The following is a 21,818-nucleotide window of genomic DNA, read 5'->3' on the forward strand; positions in this document are numbered from 1 at the left end:
AAACATCAGATCAGGTTATAGATAGTTAAAGGAAGATATTTTGAAGAATGTAGGAAATGTTAAATGTTGTAGCCATTAAGTTCCATAGTAATTTTTCCAGCTGTGAAAGTCAATGAATATCGGTTTCTAACATTCTTCAAAATATCTTCTTTTGTGTTCAACAGAAGAGTGAGAAAATGGCAACACACATTATAAGGGTCAGACTTTAGGTTTTAGTTCTAGGTTTTCATTTGCCTGACTTTATGTTTAAAGACCAAAAATTATTCATGTTTGTTTGACAGGAATTTTGCAAGACTGAAGTTTGACTTTGCAAAGCTTGTATGACCAGTAGAATGGGCAATCCCTGACATTTCTCCAAGACGTTTCTCCTTGACTAAAATTGGGAAGAATGTGACAGACAATATACGACCGTCGTGCGCAGAAGTAATTATTTGCACTTCAGGTGTCCCTGCTGTTTTTGAATGAACCTGCCACTAATTACAGGGTGTATCTCTCAAACGGCTTGACTGTATAATTCACGATCACGTGAGTTGATTTTTTCTTTTGTTGACACGCGTGGTGAAGCAACATTCTGACAGCCAATAAATACCCCAACTAAATGGAAGTCTATCAAAACCGGTTCCAAGATTAATGATTTAAAAATCATTTTACTATGATAGCTTTAAAATGAGTCTGGAATTAAAAAAAATTATTACACAAGCAATTCAGCTCGTTGGTATTCAAATGATCCACAGCAAAACTGACTTCACATCTATTGTTTTACACAACGATAATCAAGATGTATATATTTGTGTAACTTACATTTGAGAATACTCACAGTTAATTTCTCAGTTTTTGCTCAGCCAGCGAAAACTTTCATTAGCTGCAACTCCAACAAAATGGTAGCGTGGTTAAATGAATATGTTGAATTATTCAGACAGTCATTTGTCGCCACCTATAGGTGCATCCCTGTAACCAATGCAAACGCTAGATGGCACTTGTTACACTGATTTATACATTTTCAGCTCAGCTAAAGAAAATATTTTACTAGATGCATCTCCTTGCAACACAGCTGTGTATAGTTCCTGAAAGAATCAGTTGAGTAAATCATTCAAAGACTTATTTAAATAAGCCTAAATGATTCATGCATTTACATTTACTTATTTGAACAAATCATTTGAATTAGCTATGACACAACCATAAAAAAAAAAAAAAAAAATTCCTGAATGAGACATTATGCATTTCAATACTATCCAACCTTAATAGTTTTCTGAAAAAAATTAAGGCGTCCCAAATCAGTGTGTTTAATAATTCAGTAAAGTTTACTTTTTTGAGGGTGACGCAGTAGGTAGTGCTGTCGCCTCACAGCAAAAAGGTTGCTGGTTCGAGCCTCGGCTGGGTCAGTTGGCATTTCTGTGTGGAGTTTGCATGTTCTCTCCACAATCGCGTGGGTTTCCTCCGGGTGATCCCGTTTCCCCCACAAGTCCAAAGACATGCAGTATAGGTGAATTGGGTATGAGTGTGAATGAGTGTGAATCGATGTTTCCCAGTGATGGGTTGTGACTGGAAGGGCATCCGCTGTATAAAAACATGCTGATAAGTTGGCGAGTCATTTCGCTGTGGTGACACCAGATTAATAAAGGGACTAAGCTGAAAAGAAAATGATTGAATGAATGAATGAATGAATGAATGAATGAATGAATGAATGAATGAATGAATGAATTTACTATTTTCAAAATGTGGGGGAATTGCAGATCCGTGCACATGAACAACAATGAGGTAGCATGTACTAAAGTTTACTTTGTCGTATTACACATTTTCAAAAAATAGTAAAAGTAAGCGAAACGGTACACCATAGGTGTTTCACCAAATTTGGTAGCTAAGACTCAAGTGATGTTCCAAATGGAATACTTTGCCCTTTGAGGGACACGGAGTGAAAACAATCAAGGCCACCAAATTAAAATGTCATACCATATCAAAGTGCTCAAAAGTGGCCATTTCAATGGGCCCTATAGAATAAAACATTTAGATTATAACTGATCAACACTTCAGCCCTCCATGATCTTTGTGCAGGGAAGTTGCACATTGCCTTCCATTTGAAAGAGCTCATTTGCCCTAATCTCCTCCAAACGGCCACTCAGTAGGATAAATCAAAAGAATTAGGGCATAGGAATAAGGTCTTCCAAAAGGAAGGCATGTTTCAGTCGTGTAGATACACTATTGGTGTAATAATGCAACATTCTGCAAAATATTTCAATGCAGCCACAATTTACTAAATCTTTGTTTTAATTACCCTTTGTGTGCTGTTGAGGATGTTTTCGTCCACTCTGCGGGTGATTTTGAGTCTTAATTTGGCCACAACCTTCTCTGTGTTTCACCAACGGAATCATTTTTGGTTACAAATCTTATTTTGATAAATATTTTGGAAAAGTGCTTTGAAATTTTTCAAAAAGAAAATACCTTTTGCTATGTTAGTGGCTGTTTTTGCTCCATTGATTTCCATTATAATGACATTCTTTATTGTTGGTGGCTTTCCCTGTTGGGATAAGGTAACATTTAACAATTGCATTGGGGAAAAAAGCTTAGTTTCTGGCTTCTATATCAAAGTCCCTTTAAGGCAAGTCATTTCACTCTGCGGCCATCTTTGAAACGCCTTTCGGGCAGTATGCTCGGGCATTTAGTTTCAATAGGGAAACATTAAATTCTCCAAAACTACTTGCCAAGCTTATGATTACATTTCATATTATGAATCACCAATAAAATTATACAACAACTGTCTATTAAGTTTCATCATCACACAAAATTTGCAGAAACTCTGGTCCTAGCCCTTTTCCTGGAGAATTGCTATTCTAAAGTGATCGCTGATTGGCTCCTGTACTAGAAGGTGGGGCTTCATTCACCATATTGACAGTTACACTTTTCCCCATTCAAAAGTATACGAGTGACGTCTTGTGTATTCTAGTCTTTGGTTAAATGGACTTTGTGCCTGTGTGTGTGGTGCCAACTGATGATCAACAGTAAAAATGACAAATATTACCTCTTCCTAACAGGGAAAAACCACCAGCAATCAAGAATGCATGATGGTGTCAAGGCTTTGCAATCAAAAAATATCATTATAATGGAAGTCAGTGGGGTAAAAACAGCCACCAACATAACGAAAAGGTAGTAAATTTGAACAATACACAAGGGTTAATTTGCCAGAAATAAAGAATGTGCTCCCATTATTTAATTATTTCCCTCATTTTAGTAAACCATGGCCACATTAACTAATGTGTTACTTCATTTACAACAAGAAAACAAAATGACAATTTTAGAAAAACAAGGAACACGTTATTCTATCATGTGCACAGTGTACTTACAAAAGAGAACACATTACTAATATCCACATATTCTCCATGCTTTTAGATTATATGTACATTAGGTGATTAAAATGAAACAAGGAAAGAAAAGAGGGGAGCAGAAAAAAGAGAAAGACGGACAGAGTAAATAGAAGGAACAAGAGTTGTAAGAGGTCAGTGGAAGCAAGTAAATGTAGTTACGTGACCAGTGAGTTAAGATCCAAGGGAAAACTCATTTCCCTCAGTGCTGTTCTCATCATGTGAAAGCCACAAAAGCTGAATGATCATGAGGGGTTTAAAAGTATTACACACACCCCTCTCTCATTCATAAGCGTTGACATAGCCAAGCCAGTTTTACACACCAAATGTGTGCTTTTCTCATAGCTTGTGCTGTGGCTTGGTTAAATAAAACCTTGATTTAGGGGCTCTAATCTTTTCATACTAACATTAGGAAGCTCTGCAGTATGAAAATGCTTCATGAATTTCAGCCCACTCAGTGTGGCCACCTGGGCATCCCAATCCACAGTTGCCGTGACAACGTGACTAATCATGGTACTAAGTGACACTCTGTTCTGTTGTTCATTGGCCTTAAGAGTCAGTACAAATATGACTAATAAAATCCAAAAGGGGAACGGAGTTTGACTTCAGATCTACTGTAATAGCATTTGTGTGCGTGTTCAATTGTACAAATCCATAATAGGCTAATTTGTCCCGAAAAGGTCCCATTATATTTCATTAGAGTTGAAAATAACTTTATTTAAAATGGACTGGATGGCATTATCTTGCTCCAACAGGAAGAATTAATTGATGCTATGGCAAATTGGGACAGAGTGCACTTCGCTCCTGTCTCAAACAGTGGAGGTCACAGCTAACCATCAGATAGAAATTAGCTTAGCTGCTTTTAGCAGCATAACGCCACAACACAGAGAAGCTCGCTCTGTAATAGTGCTTGACAACTGCATGCTTGCTCTTCTGGAATCATTTGTTCAACACTGAAGAGTGATCCTTGACCATGGTGGGCATCCTCTCATAGCATTATACGAGCCAGTTACATAATGATTATATTATGGAATGATGAATGATAGAAAATTCATTAATACAACAGATGTTTCATGCATCACAAATGCGGCTCCTGGTGAGCATAAAGCAGTTTGCAGAGACTAGACTGAATTAAAGGGTAACACTTTACAATAAGGTTCATTAGTTAATGCACTTACTAACATGAACTAAACATGAACAACAAATGTACAGCATTTATTAATCATAATTGAACATTTACTAATGCATTATTAACATCCAAGTCCATGCTTGTTAACATTAGTTAATGCAGCAGGTGTTACCATGAACTAACAATTAACTACTGTATTTTAATTAACTAAAATTTACTAACATGAACAAAAAGTAGATGTATTGTTCATTGTTTGTTCATGTTAGTAAATGCATTAATTAACATTAACTAATAAACCTTATTGTAAAGTGTGACCAATTAAAGGTTTGGTTTCTTGCACTGACCAATAACTTTGCTAAGTATCTTTAGGAGCTATGGACATTCATTTGATAGGTTTTTTGGCTCTCAAAGTGCTAGTACTAGATTATTTGCATTTTATAAATCATAGTATTGCACAATATATTGTTTTAGCATCGATATCGCAATGTGCGAATATGCAATAGTCACATTGCAGGATCTGCAATGTGGAGTTGTGATTAGATTGACCGGGAACCACATTTCAGAACATGATTTGTGGAGTCATCGCAAATTTGAACCCTAATAGAGAGAAAGATTTTCATTTGGATGGGTTTTAAAGTATGATATCAAGATTCGTGATATTTCCTGATATCAATAGAATATAAATCAATAAGTTTTAGTTGTAATGTTTAGATTTTAACAAAGATTAAATTGTATTTAATTATTTATACAATGATATGATGCTATTTAACTAATGTTGAGTTTATTTTATTTTTATTTTATTTCTTAGACTCCTCAGAAAACCAGAAACACAAACAATAAAGAAATATCTTTGTTCTATTGTATTCCTCTATGCTTGCAAAGTGTTTATTATGTTTTTTTGCAGATGTATAAATTCTTTATATATAGTTTATATATAGTTACTTTATATATATAAGTCATCTTTTGTGAAATTAAATTAACATCACAATGTGCAGTTGAAATCAGAATTATTAGCCCCTCTTTGATTTTTTTTCCTTTTTTAAATATTTCCCAAATGATGTTTAATAGAGCACGGAAATTTTCACAGTATGTCTGAAAATATTTTTTTCTTCTGGAGAAAGTCTTATTTGTTTTATTTTGGCTAGAATAAAAGCAGTTTTTAATCTATTTATTAGCCATATATTGGTTACTAGCTTTTAAAGAGAGGTCATCGAAATCAGATATAATTTCCATATTGATTCATTTCTGATGCAGGAACATGTTTTATTTGGTAACGTTAACCCTTGATTCTCATGGAGCGACCAAGTTTAGCATTTTCCTCTGGGCACCTGGGTCTGTCAGCACTGCCGACTTCTTTTCTTCTAAACGTCTGAGATTTGATTCAGCTTTTTTTTTCAGTCATTCTCTGAGAGAGTTGGTATCTAGAGCTTATTTTCCAAAGTGACCATCTGGCTCTGCCTCAGTGCTCAAGTGCCCTGTCAGCTCTCGAACACACACTTTAGATTCTCTTAAACACACACACACACATTAATATATTACCTTTACTTATAAACTAGCTCTAAGGCACAAGTTCACAAATCTTTCTATCTCTTGCAGTTTCGCTTTAATGCAAAGACCTAATATTTAACAGCTGCATTACATAATAAACCTTTATTGTGTGATCACGGCTGTAAAGTTGCAAACTACTGTAAAACAAGCATATAGCAAGTACCAGGAGTTATTAAATTGGCACTTTGATGAATGGTGGGTGAGAAATTACAGTGCACTTGTGCTTTGGTGTACATAAAATGACTTGAGGGCAACCTAAGCAGATCAGAGTTGATAGGCTCGCTTTCTTTTGTGCTGCAGATTTGGGTTAAATATATGGTAGTCTCTGATTAAGTGGACAATAAGTATTGGCCAGTTACAGAGAGAGATACACAGGAGAGGAGAGACATAACAAAAGAGAGAGAGACATATTCACAAGCCTATTTAATTTTTCCATCCCCCAGTCAAACCATGTTATGTCGGTGATCACTCCATTGGGGCTCTTGCCAGCCCACTTGCATGCTTTTGGGATGCTGTGAATAATGTGTGATTCTCCCTTAGCACCATCAGCCTGGGAGAGAGATAGAGAGAGAGAGAGAGAAATAGTCACATAAAGCGTGTCAGGGTGAATAAAGATGGCTCTTACCTCCTTTGGAAGGTCTGATGCTGCAAGAAAGAACCAGTGACTGTGCTTTTGCATTTCAGGAAAAGAGATGTCATGGGTAACCGTGGCAACAGGCATCACTAATAGACATCGGTGAGGAGCTCTTTTAGTTGCGTCACATCAGAGCTACTGCTCTGCACACTGTCACCAGGTTTACCTTGCACTATTTTCATCACTGTTGTTATTCGTGCGGACTAGTTTTTTTGTTTTTGGCAAACATGCTGATCTGCTGTGAAATAGAGCTCTTTGTCAGATTGTATATAAATCCAATCTCAGGTTTCCCTGAAAGCACAATTCTTCCTTCTACCTTGGAGTTTGTTGCCACAATGTTCTTTAAAATGGATTGTTCACCCAAATAATACAGTAATTTCCGGTCATAAATTACTCACTTTTATCTTATTCCAAACCTGCAACACCTTCATTCACCTTCTCAACACAAATGTGAAAAAGATGAAACATGAGAGCTTCCTTATCCTCCAAAAACAGCAAGTTTCCTGAACATTTCAAAGCCCTGAAAAGTACATAGAATGCCATCAAAATAGTCCATCATCACAGCAGTCTTCATTTTCACAGAATACTTTTGTTCTTTCTTTCCCAAAGCTTCTATGAGACACTAAAAGCAAACAAAAAAGTGCTAAAATGCACTCACATTGTGCTATAATACTACTACAACAAATAAGTCTTCATACTAAAAAAAGATGGCCAGACTGTGATTCATCTTTGATGGCTCCATAAATACTGGTGTTGTTGTTAAAGTAATTCCTTTAAACAATTTCAACTTTGATCCCATTTGCCATGTAAAATCTAAGGGGAAAAGGTCCTCTGCATAAAATCTGATTTCTTGAAAAAATGCTACAATTTTATAAGCTGGAGATTGTAATTGTACATAAACAAAAGCTGTTTAGAAAAAAATAAGCATGACATTTCACCCATAAACCAACTCGGACAATATAGAATATTCAGACAATAGAAATGTTTGAAAATAACCTTTCCACTGTACACTAACCCTAACCTGCCTAGTTAACCTAATTAAGTAAAGCCTTTAAGTGTCACTTAAAGCTGTATATAAGTGTCTTAAAAAATATCCAGTAAAATATTGTTTACTGTCATCATGGCAAAGATAAAATAAATCAGTTATTAGAAATGAGTTATTTAAACTATTATGTTTAGAAATGTGTTGAAGAAATCTTCTCTCTGTTAAACAGAAATTGAGGGGGGGAAAAACAGGGGGGCTAATAATTCCGACTTTAATAGAATTATAGACCATTTCAATGTGGTCATATCAATGGCCCATAAATAGGGCTGGGTGATATTGCCAAAAAAAAAAATCACAATATTAAGTTTCATATTATTCGATATCGATAATTATTTAAAAAAATTTAATCCATTTAGAAATATTAAGGTTTTAACGACTTAATTTTAATTTACCTTGCTATGGCAAATAGTTTAATAGTCAAAAACAAAAATATTTAAACAAAATATCTAATCTCTTCATGATAAAATAAACAAAAGTGTTAAAGAGACTCTTAAACTTGATAAATAAAATGTTAGAAAGTGTGTACAATGGTAAAGTGCAATTGCTGAACAATCAAAGCAAACTTTATCATGTGAATAATAATGATACAGAAAACCTCTAACTCTTTAAATAACACAAATTATAATAATCACATCTGATCTTTCAAGTAAATGAACCAATCATCATTATTCAAATACATTTAGCAATATTACAAATTGAGAAGTTGAATGACTACATTACCCCTTATGCTAAAAAATCTTTCAGATTGGGTACTAGTGGCTGGGATGCACAAGAAAAGAAACCAAAAAGCCATTCTGACGACATCCTTACATCCTTTTTTATTTACAATCTCCTGCTGCTGCTATACGGCACTCATGTTCACATGTGTTGCTATTCTGACCTGAAGTGACAAGCGTGTGCGAGTGGACTCCTTGACCATTTACAATGGACTTTGCGCTCTCACTCACTGGCATCTCTCATAACTAAGTGACCATCAACCATTTTTTCAGATGATGACAAACGGACAAATCATGTTATTTTTTTTTATCGATATTGACATGGCGTTCGGTCAATAAATATAGATAGTGATTTTATCGCCCAGCCCTACCCATGAACATTTCCTGCTTGTTATCAAACTATTTCATGACTTTAACAAGACTTAATTCTATCATAACTTAACGTTAAAACAGCTATCATAATATCATTTATCGAAATGTGGCTTTTTTGAATTCTCTAAAGCTATAGAAATTACAAATGTAAAACAGGAAATACGTTGGAACCATTGTTTTTGTTTACATCCCTCAAAATGGTCTATACAGTTCCCATTTATGCACATTTTCTTACCTCAGATGAGATAACATTGAGGTAACAAATTGTGCATAGATGGGAGGTGTTAGCAGGAGGCAGCAAGAAAAGGCCTCCATGGTCCTGCTAAAATACTTTTCTATAAATTAAGGAGAATGCTTATTATGGTGTATTGACTTCAAATGACACTGGGGATGAGCAGCCCATTATTTTTTAATGTCCAATTTGTTAGATTGCAAAAAATAATCTTTCCACTGGCGGTGACCTCTAGATGCTAGGCGATCTCCCACCATACTTAGCATGTTATTAGCTCAAGCATTTTTCATAATCAATGTCCAAACCCTGAATTCTGCCTTTTCAGCTCTTCTGCTATCCTTTAGCAGCCTAATTAAGCCCTCTATAATTCATCATATACACAAGGTGTAAAACAAGAGCAGAAATGATAAAGCTGGCCAAGTTTCTGAGGGCGTGAAGTTTTCTGAGCGCTGCTTTAAGGGAAGGAGTGGGAGGTCAGTATGAAAACCCTAACAAAAGACTTCACAACCTGCTGACCCATCAGAGCTAATGCTACACAACGCTCTTGCACCTCAGAACAACCTAATAAAGCAGTGTGTAAGTGTGCATGACAAAGGCCAGGTAGTTAAAACAGAGCATTTGGAGGGCTGATGACCGCAGCAGAACACTGAGCGAAATCCATTGGTCTGTTCTGTCAGCGAGAGAGAGAGAGAGAAAAAGAGAGCCAGAGAGAGAGAGACAGATGGAGTGGAATGGAGAGAGAAAGTCAGCTAAAGCAAGCCTGATTAATGTGTGCTGGCCAAATGTGTTTGGTCAGGTCAGAGAGTAGAGCAGGGTTAAGACTTACGCACACAGACAAAATGTTCAGCAGGATGAAAAGAAAGAAAAACAGAAGATATACATTAGATAGAGAGAGGAAACACAAGTAAAGAAAACTTGAGGTGCAGCATAGGAGCCATAGAGTATAAATTGATATCTACATATATGGTATGTGGCTTAAATAGGTGCAAAAAAACAAAAATGGTTTCACACATCCATTTCCAACCCTAGAAACTGGTCCTGATAAGACATGGTTGGTTTTGACCATATTTGAAAAAGCTGTGAATATTAATGAGCTCATGTCATGTCTTCATTCATTCATTCATTTTCTTTTCGGCTTAGTCCATTTATTAATCACGGGTCGCCACAGCGGAATAACCCGCCAACTTATCCAGCATATGTTTTACACAGCGGATGCCCTTCCAGCTGCCATTCTGGGAAACATCCATACACACTCATACACTATGGACAATTTAGCTTACCCAATTCACCTGTACTGCATATCTTTGGACTGTGGGGGAAACCAGAGCACCCGGAGGAAACCTAGTGAACATGGGAAGAACATGTAAACTCCACACAGAAGCGCCAACTGACCCAGCCGAGGCTCGAACCAGCGACCTTCTTGCTGAGAGGCAACAGCACTACCTACTGCGTCACCGCATCGCCGTCATAAATTTTTTTTTTATTTTTTACTTGTAAGCACAGTACAGTGTTAATGTTCAAACTATTTATTATGGTTAAAGTGGCTGACAATAATACATATTCAGAATAATAAGAATTAATTTTTAACTGTTCAAAGCTGTAGCTGCTTAATGAGGCTTACTACGCTACTGTATTTCAATACCGGTTATTACCGTGGTACTTGAAGAGACTTTTTTTTTCTGAGGTCGTACTTGGTGAAAAAAGTTTAAGAACCACTGATATAGTATATAGGTGATACCTTTGTGTACATATTCAGTAATGTGTATTTGTGTAATGAAGTGGACTAAAGTCCAATTAAGTGTTTTTCATACTATGTATGTCAATGGCTATCAGTTTTCAACATTCTTTAAAAAATATTTTATATTCAACAAAAAAGGAAAGTCATGAAGGCTTAAAAGCAATTGAGGGTGAATAAATAGTGAGAAATTTCAATTTTGGGTGCACTGTCCCTTTAATATGCTACATACATGGCCATATTAAGATAAAAACATACATGCGATTTCTCAAATATACGATCTTGCTTATTCACATTTAAATCTGTGTCTTCACTCTTGACTTTCTGATATCTGTATGTTCACTTACAGCTGGGAACATTCAAACAAGCAAACAAAACCTGAGCCCACATACACTACGCGCTAAAGGATTACTGAAGAGGAAGTGACCTTTAACTGAGGTCAACTAGACAAACTGAGACAGAAACAGAAGAGGAGAGAAAGTATGTGTTGATAGAGGTGTTGAAAGGACCTCCGCTGATCTGGCACAATCAGAGCCTTCACAAATAACGCCAAACCACAAACAACATACCCCTGCACACACCGAACACACAAATATACACTAACTAGAAGGTCTGTCCAGTCAACAGATGTACTGTATGCATGAAAGGTCAGACTTAAAATGGTCTTGTGAGAGAAGAAGAAGAAACGAGGTGAGCTGAGAAAAGAATGCAGTGATTTAGAGATTTATTAATTATTTTCTGGCATGACAGGGTTTCCTCAATAAAAATGTGGTATGTTTCGGGGGAGGTACTGGAGCAGATTTATTTTTGTCCACTTTGCAGTGATATTATTATGTAAGAACACCTGCTGTGAGGAGCATTTACAGATCACATGCGCAAACATACATGCTAAAGGACAATGATGAGGCTGGAAATTACCAGTATATTACAGTCTGACTAATCTTTCAAATTGCCAGTTTAAAATAAATCTGTAGGCACTGAGAAAGTATTTATAGAGCTGAAATAATTAGCACATCGCTTACCTAATATACTCCAAATAGCCTTGAACAGGACTTTCAGCATTTTTTTAATTATATAAAATAATTATTATTAGATGAAGATATTGTCAAATGCCACTACATTTGGGAACACATTATGGTGTTTAATGTTTAAAAATATATATTTTTTTCTATTTTTTCTGCATTTTTAGATATCAAATTTTAAATAAGCAGTGTATTAAGTAGCACCTTTAGAGGTCAGAATTTGTGAGGTTTACCAACATGGCAATTCGCTAGCTGGCCTTAGTTACACTCACCCCCTAAACCTCACTTCCCTCCCAGACTTGCCATGTGTAACCCACCGGTCCCAATCGCGCTGAGCTGAGATCAAACCAGCGATTCTTTTTATGGGAGTAAGGCCGTACTCGCACTAGGTACAGTTGCCTCGAACCGGGCCAAAGCACGCTTGTCCCCTCTCCTGTCTACCCCGACGGCCCACACTCACACCACAAACGGACCTCGGCACGCTTACGTCATCGCTGCTGCGCTGTTCAGTGAGAAGCGCTCTCTCACTCAGCAGCACAGTGGAGATTTCTCTAGTTATATAGTTTCAGTCGTTTGTTATGCAGTGAGATGCAGTCAAATATTTCGCCAAACAGTCCTTAGGGATGCGGTGACACGCAGTCAGATATTTCGCCGGAGAGATCCGCCACTTTTGGCGCTCATAAACAATCATAAAGCCCTCGTGCTGCAGGAATGAGGAGATCTGCTGAAGCCGCGCAGCTGTCGTGCTGTGAGGAGTTCTCGTCTTTAATAAACTGCAGCAGTTTGCGTTCACTGAACAGTAAGAATGATTAATAAATCCATATGAAACAGCCCCTTAAAATTCACGTCTCACTTTCAGTTTCCGGCTTTGGCGCATTTTGCACTCACACACAAGCGTACCGTGCCAAAGCCGAAGTGAACCGCGCTCAGGCACACCTCTTCCAACCGGGCCAGGGCCGGCCAAGTGAACCGTGCTTGAGCCCGATTCAGCGCACTCACACTTCTCAAACAATCCGGGAAACAGGCCTGGGCACGGTACATATGGCATAGTGTGAGTAGGCCCTAAGTTGCTCTAACAAGGAGGCTAAAGACCATGACCTCTAGCGTCTGTCACAAGAACACCTTTAGAGGTCAGAGGAGTAAGGTTTATCTAAAAAGCAATTCGCTAGCTGGCCTCCGTTACACGGGTGTTAAATCCCTTTTCTTTTTCAAAGGATTTCTAAGAACCACAGGGAGTCAGGATCTCTGTTTTAAAGTCTCATCAAAAAGATGGCACTGACTGAGCAATAAAGAGTCCTCATCAATATACTGGGGCATTAGGACCCACACAGAGCCCTGAGCACTCCCTGCTAGTCTTACTAACACCACTTTCGGCAGTAACCTAGCTTTCCCATGTGGTCCCCCATCCTGACCAGGTGCAGCCCTGCTTAGCTTCTGCGAGAGTTGCAGAGAGCTAGCTGCCGGAAAATACATCCTAAACATAAATTGTAGAAAGATTTTTAAAATTAAAAGCCTTCTATTGTTATTTTTCCCAACAGTAATTAGGTTGAATTAGTTTTACAAGATAAGATGTCAATAAACAATAGAGAAATAAAAAAACAGACACTGGCATTTACTAAAAATATAAAACAGAATAGGGGACATGGTGGTGCAGTGGGTAGTCCAATCTCCTCACAGCAAGGTCGCTGTTTCAAGCCTCGGCTGGGTCAGTTGGCATTTCTGTGTGCAGTTTGCATGTTCTCCCCGTGTTCGCATCTCTGGGTAAGCTAAATTGGCCGTAGTGTATGTATGTGTAGGGCAGCACAGTGGCGCAGTGGGTAGCACAATCGCCTCGCAGCAAGAAGGTTGCTGGTTTGAGCCCTGGCTGGGTCAGTTGATGTTTCTGTGTGAAGTTTGCTTGTTCTCCCCGTGTTTGTGTGGGTTTCCTCCGGGTGCTTCGGTTTCCCCCACAAGTCCAAAGACATGTGATATAGGTGAATTGGGAAAGCTAAATTGTCCGTAGTGTATGTGTGTAAGAGTGTGTATGGGTGTTTTCCAGTTGCAGCTGGAAGGGCATCCTCTGTGTAAAACATATGCTGGATAAGTTGGCGGTTCATTCTGCTGTGGCAACCCCAGATTAACAAAAGGGACTAAGCCGAAAAGAAAACGAATGAATGAATGAATGAATGAATGAATGAATGAATGAATGAATGAATGAATATAAATAAAACAGGAAATGTATTAACTACTAAAATGAATACTTTAAACTAAAATAATTTTTTCTGCCAAAAGCATAAAGGACATCAAACCAATAATCTCAGCATATCCCATAACTGCCATTTACAGCTGGTTATTAAAGGATGTACTTTAAGCATCTGAATATTCTCATTATCTGTAAATACATGTCAACCTAAAAAGTCATATTATACATTACGGTTATAACTTCTTCATTTAAGGGGGCTGTATGAATTAATCACCAATCTCAGCGGCACGGTGAAGGCCAGAGAATATTTCTAAATATTTTGTAGCTCTGTTGTTAATGGAAAATAGCAGTAGAGAGAAATCACAAATCACAGCATTTCTCATTTTGTTGAACCCAGAGGCTGTTTAATAAAAGCAGTGGCGTAATGAGGCTCGTTAGCACTACAGGATGTTTACCTCAGGAACTTACTGATAAATGCGAGCGCTAGAAACTCATATAATGTGCATGTGGGGGAGGCAGAGTGAGTGGGCACTATAATGTAACCGTTAGCTGATCATTTCTGGCCAAGGTGTGCATTCATTTGTGTGAATCTGCCTGTCAGTATATGTGAAATGAGACTGAAAAGCGGCGAGGTCACGGTTACTCAAGGTCACCCTGCGAAAAACCTTCATCCTCAGGGAATCAGGACTCATCGACTGCCCTTTACAGAGTCACGCCAACTGTGCCACCCAAGATCCTCAGCAGGGAGACGGACAATCACAGAGAAAGAGGAAAAAAGACAGAGTGATTGAGACTGAGGAATAAATCATAAAAAGACAAGCATATGATTGCGAAAGAAATGTTCGGGGAGGAAATCCCCATGGCAACGCCAGGAAACCACATGCTTTCACCATGGCAACAAAGCCTGGGCAGGAATGCTAATGCCAGAGAGTGTGTTGAGTGACGGGAGAGAGAGAAAATAGATCATGTTCTGGGACATATATCAGAATTTTACAGCATGCAGTGTTATCTTCGCATGCAATGCACAATTTTCTCCATTATGATTATTTAGTCAAAGGTTTTTCAAACACAAAGGCAACATGCTAAAAGGTCTGTGGAATTTTTTGGAGAAAAATACATTTACACATGTAAATAATAATAATAATAATAGAAATAATAATAATAATAATAATAATAATAATAATAATAATAATAATAATAATAATAATACAAACAATATACTATTAAAAATAAAGACAATCAAAATTAATATTCAAATAATAAATGAGGATACCTTATATTATATTAAACAATCAAACAAAATTAGATTAAAATAATGTAATAATTGTAATAATTATCAGTGATGTGAAGTAACAAATTACAAATACTCAAATTACTGTAATTAAGTGTTTTTTTCTCAGAAATTGTCATTTACTTTAATTGTAATTTAATTTAAAGTAGTTTTATACTTTCACTTGAGTACATTTTTAGTGCAGTATTGATATTCTTACTCCACTATTTTCCTTCAACCTGCAGTCACTACTTTATTTCTTTCTTGCCTGTGGTGATTGGCTAAAGTAGAAAAATCACAAAATTTCTACTTCAGTGAAATCAACAAACAGCCTTAAACAATCACTATATGGAACGAATGAAGGATGGAAGGAAGGGCAGAATGAAGGAAAGACCAAACTAATTAAGGAAGGACCAAATGAATGAAGTAAGGATTCAAGACAGAACTGAACAAGGAAGGAAGAAATGAATGAATGAATGAATGAATGAATGAATGAATGAATGAATGAATGAATGAAGGCTTGAACAACGGACCTAATGAAGGAACAAAATACAAAAAACGAACAAATTAATGAATGAATGAGCGAACAAACAAATGAACGAACGAGCAAACAAACAAAACACGAATGAACGAATTGGCAAATGAATAAAGGAAGAAATGAAGGAAGAACCAAATGAATGAAGGAAGAATTCAAGAAAGGACTGAACAAACTAAGGAAGGAAGGAACGAACAAAAGACCTTATGAAACCATATTCGTAATATGAACAAACGAATGAACAAATAAATGAGCAAACTAATGAAGGGAGGAACAAAGAAAGGGACAAATGAATGAAGAAAATAAGGACAGAAAAAACAAACAATAGAAGTAAATGTCATACAAAAATAAGATTAAATAAGATTCAAATAAATAATCTAGAATTTGATCAGAATAAATAAAGTATTATTAAATTTAAAGAAAAATTACAAATACATTTAGAGTCGACATTTCTGTGTGGAATTTGCATGTTCCCCCCCTTTGCTTGGGTTTCTTACGGATGCTCCAGTTTCCCCCACAAGTCCAAAGACATGCGGTATTGGTGAATTGGGTAAGCTAAATTGTCCGTAGTGTATGTATGTGAATAAGTTTGTATGGGTGTTTCCCAGTGATAGGTTGCAGCTGGAAGAGCATCCACTACATAAAACATGTGCTGGATAATTTGGCGGATCATTCCGCTGTGGCGACCAGTGATTAATAATGGGAATTAGCCAACAAGAAAATGAATGAATAAATAATGAGAAGAAAAATGTTGTAGCATTAATAATTCCTTTTAAATTTTACGATGTGGATTCCTCATGCAATGATGATCATATTTGGAAGCCTGTGGCATTTAAAAGCTTGAAACCTTTTAATTCAGTTACAACACAAGGTTTTATAAACAGCTTAGTGTTAATTCTTTGACATTATCCTGTCTTTACAATAAGTCAATTGTCACCTTCAGAGTTTCTCCCCCGTGTAAATGCACTCAACACACATGAAGGTCATATGAAACATGAAATGTAGGTGAGGGAATCCTCTTTGGTCCTGCATTTGTCCTACATATGACACATACACACACAGTCACTCTCTCAGACACACAACAGCCCTCCCTTGCCCCAAAATCTCAGTGTCCTAAAAACTATTTGTAGCATTTGCCCACTCCTCCATCTCTAGTCCAAAACCTCACTCTCCCTCAACCCCCTTCATATGACCTCTTTCCTTTCCAAAAACATTTTTATGTAAACACACTCACGTTATGTCTCTCTTACAAGACTCACATGGTTTGTTCTCCTCCCAAAGAATTGTGTTGTTTGTGGCTTTTAGACAGAAATCTCTCACAGCTGGGCTGAAAGACAGACAACAGACAACTGTGGGGCTTTAAATGACAGAATGCAGAGTGTGGCATCAATATTAAAATGCTTTCTAGAACAAATAAGGTTAATGTGGTACATAGACATATATGTAAATGTTTAAATATGTGTGTGTGTATATGTGTGTGTGTGTGTGTGTGTGTGTGTGTGTGTGTGTGTGTGTGTGTGTGTGTGTGTATGTATATATATATATATATATATATATATATATATATATATATATGTGTGTGTGTGTGTGTGTGTGTGTGTGTGTGTGTGTGTGTGTGTGTGTGTGTGTGTGTGTGTGTGTGTGTGTGTGTGTGTGTGTGTAGTGTGTAGTGTACAATAATTCTAAACATTGTTTCTTAAATCAAAACATAAGTAACCTGAAGTAAATATTTGTATAAAATATTTAACTTATTTCATCTAGTTGCATCACTGACCATGAAGGCCTATGTAAAACAATCTAAAGTACACTAACATCTTTGGGTAAATTAACATGGCAATAGCTGGACTTCAATCACCCTGTTAATCTGCATTTTGAAGATCCTATAACATGAGAAATTAGTCAAATGAAAAAAAAAAATAATATATATATATATATATATATATATATATATATATATATATATATATATATATATATATATATATATATATATATATATATATATATATATATATATATAAAAAATATATATATATATATATACATATATATATATATATATATATATATATATATACACACACACACACACACACACATATATATACATTATGCATTATACACATTTACACATCCAAAACCACCTCAAGTGAGTGTGTAAACTTTTTTTTTTTGACAAATTAAGGGATTTATATATATATATATATATATATATATATATATATATATATATATATATATAAATATTAAGGGATTTATATATATAAATCCCTTAATTTGTCAAAAAAAAAAGTTTACACACTCACTTGAGGTGGTTTTGGATGTGTAAATGTGTATAATGGGAGACGCTAATAGAGCTTGAGTAATAAACTCTAATGTAGCAAACATTACACCCTTGTTTTTAATCAGCTGTAACCCCCATGCTCGCCTTGTTTACTTTTGGTTACTAGGTTACCAATACTATAGTCAGCCACTCTAACAACTTGATGGAAACGTGCCCAATTTATATTTGTTTTTTGTTTTTCTTTTGCAAACATTGAAAAGACTTGCATCATGTTAAGATGGAAATCCAGCTATTGGTGTATTAAAAACAGACACTTATTTATGTTTATTTTTTTTACAGGGACAATAAAAAGGTTAAAAAAAACCCTCATTGTTCACATACAGTATAAAACAACTAATAGCACTCCAGTCCAGTACACGCCAATGTCACATTAAAAAAAATAAATAAAAAAACATGCACATCAATCCTAGCAGTTTAATTGCACATGTAGAGAGAACATGGAATACAAAACCATTTAGTTTTTTTTCACTGCTTTATGATGCTTTCAAATCTTTATGACTCATAAACTTTGTTTCAAGTCAGTGGTTTGGAGCATTAATCTAATAGGCAAGGTCACATGATTTTAGTAACCTGGGCTTTGTTACATCATTGCTGTTTCAAAATTCATTAGGTCTCTGCTGGTGATTTGTGAAAATACCATTAAGGGGTGGTCCACTATGATATCATATTTTAAACTTTAGTTGATGTGTAATGTAGCTGTGTGAACATAAACAACATCTCTGAATGTAATACGCTCAAAGTTCAATGCAAAGGGAGACATTAGCTTTTACGGAGTTAGCTTAGTGAAGCCTACAGCAAACAAAGTTTGGGGACTACAAAAAAATACATCCGGGTTAATGATGTCATAAACCCTTCAGGTTACGAACATAATAGGCTTGTTTGACTTGGCCAAAATCTGCGCAGAATGGATCACCGGTGATCACCGCAAGATGCATGCCAGTTAGAAATGTGTCCGCCTTGCCTTCGCCTCGCTTTGATGTCACGCTGACGTGCGCCAAAAAACTCTCGCGATCGCGAGGCGGGTACCTCGGACAGAGCAGTCGGCCGCAGTTGCTCTCAAAAGACTGCGCTCACTAAAAGCATGATGGGAAACGACTGGCTGACGACACAGCTGAATGCTGATTGGATGAGACTGACACATTACACTTTATTATCTTGTTTTACTAAGGTTTATACCTGGATTTGTTGAATACCTTTTTTGTATTTTCGTAGATAATTTAAAAAAAGTCATAAAGAGCATTACATATGGTTATTTATTTAGATTTACACGCAAACAAAAACAAAACACATCTTTGTAAAACATAACGTGACCTATCCAATATAAATGAATGTTATTAATAAATCATTAGGATGTGCATGTGCTGTATTCTATTTCTCTCTCAGTCTTAAGTCCTGTTTGTTGTCATTTTCACTTTTTGTATGTTTGTGTGAATTTTGTATTGTAATTGTTATGCAGCGTTATTCAATGAAAGTCAATCCAATATATACATATATTCAGAAATACAAAGATAATCAGACTGTTTTGTCATTATGCCTCATTTTTGTGTGGTTTCATATAAGAAGTGAAAAGGGTGTAGTAAACAAGACACACACACACACACACATATGTATATGTATGTGGAGTCAAAAGTCATGTTTAATAGACCAAGAACATTTCCACAGTTTTTCCTACAGTCTAATAGTTTTTATTCTGGAGAAAGTCTTGGGCTGTTTATTTTAGTCTGGCTGGAGTAAAAGCAGTTTATATAGACCTAATAAGCATATCAATATAATTAACCCCCTAAGAATTTATTTGTCAAACAAACATTTGTCATGACCTGTCACTCAAAAGCATGCTATGCCTACTTCATTTTTAATGTAGCCAAATTAGGTTTCTTGAAAGCTTTCTTGCTGTATAAGCTGTTTATTTAGTTATTCTTTTAACGTTTGTTGAATATACAGAATTATATTTTAAATACACCCTTTTAGTTAATGAGCTGTTCATCTTCTGTAATTCTGACCATCTCTGTAACAACAGTGATATTTCTATTGCATCCACTCCCACATTAAAAAATACTATAGTAATGTATACTGTAGTACTTTTGACCATGTTATAAAATAGCCTATTTAAATTTTATAGTTCTGGTATCACAACAACTATAAACACAACCCAATACTGAATAAACATGTTAAAAAATGCTATAATATTTACTAAAAATCACCATAGTATTTTTTCATGAGGTCATTCGTCTGCGATAAAAAACGCGAACGAGATCTCCTCCACTGGTGACGTTTCCAGGTGGCTAAACAGCGAGATTCGGCAGGTGTCCGACTTCTGATGTAATTTTTGAGCCCTCCTCTTACTGCGCACGCCTGCTCTCGTTTACAATGCAGTCAAGGCGAGGCGCACCTCAAACGAGCCTAATGTTATAACAGAAACGCTCCCTGATGATGTGGAGCTGATCTGTGAATCACAGCACATTGTTAGCGGACCAATCAGAGCCTCTTGGGGGCAGGCCTTTCAACGGAACTAGGAAATACGTCATTCATTTTCAGGTTAGCTGAGTAGCAGTATATAGCTACAGTAAGATATATGAAAAAATAATGTGATTTTCTACAAATGAAGCATGAGCACAGATTGCTTTGCACCCCTTAAACACAACCAAGCCTTAAAAATACATTGTGGACCACCTCTTTAATGAATCATGTGGGCTCATCAAGATTGCCCCCCAGTGGTGAATCACTAAAAATGTTCAAACATTCACCTGACCTCAAATCAGTTTTACAAGTTTATAAACATTTTAATGAAACATTTGTAAAACAAAGAGTAATAATAGTAGTTAATAGTCCCTTGTTGTCCTGTTTAGCACACCCATTGTACAAACAAATCTTTAAAAAATGTTAAAACAATACATATTATGCAGACACTTTTTTGAATGGTTCAAAACAGGCAATCCTTTTGTGAAGCAATTGGTTCAATTGTTTCTAAGCTTTGAAAAACTTAATTTCTCCCATTACTAGATTTTACACTGAGACGGTAACATTTTCAAAAATATTTTCATGTCCCCAAAACAAGATTGGTATGTAACGATGTTCAGTAATAATAATTTTTAAAAAGTTAAACAGTGTAAAAAGGTTCAAATCAATATTTCTATTTATTATTTATGTGGTAAGACGCTGTGTCATAAAATTGACGCAATCTGACGGTCATTATCATAAAACAAATCTTAACATGGTGATAAAAATACCAGGGTCTAAAACAGAATAATGACCACATCCCTTATAACACAGAATACTAGCATTCTTTAAAAATATTGATTAAAAAAAACACCCAAAATTAGTTTGACCTCCTCTATCCCAATTCCTACAGCCAATCAGAGTGGCTCAAATATGCATGGTAATAATTTGTAACTAATCACTTCTTTAATTAAAGTCTCTACCTCTGAGAATTTAGGATGGAATTGAGATTTTATCCCGGGGACTAAGCCTCCTTTATTTCTCTGTAATTAGACAGCCTAGTTATGCTTCATTGGGCTTCTGAGAGCTTCTTTTAAATGGTTCTGTTGGGGGGAAATAAACTTTATTAAAAATTGTTTTTTTACTTTGTGACCCCACATCAAATCTTTCTGAAATCAAACCATGTAAACTAGAATACTACTACTAATAATAATAATAATAATAATAGTCCAATTATAAAAGCTAATAAGTAGCTTTTCTAC

General features: G+C 36.1%; 1 protein-coding gene across 1 annotated transcript in view; it reads left to right on the forward strand.

Moving 5' to 3' along the window:
- The window catches only part of LOC141378555 (uncharacterized), an 876,211-nt gene that overhangs the window by 306,022 nt on the left and 548,371 nt on the right, over positions 1-21,818 (forward strand). The gene's annotated exons all lie outside the window — the stretch shown is intronic.

The sequence above is a fragment of the Danio rerio genome, chromosome 17 (genome assembly GCF_049306965.1).
Source record: "Danio rerio strain Tuebingen ecotype United States chromosome 17, GRCz12tu, whole genome shotgun sequence".
NCBI lineage: Eukaryota > Metazoa > Chordata > Actinopteri > Cypriniformes > Danionidae > Danio > Danio rerio.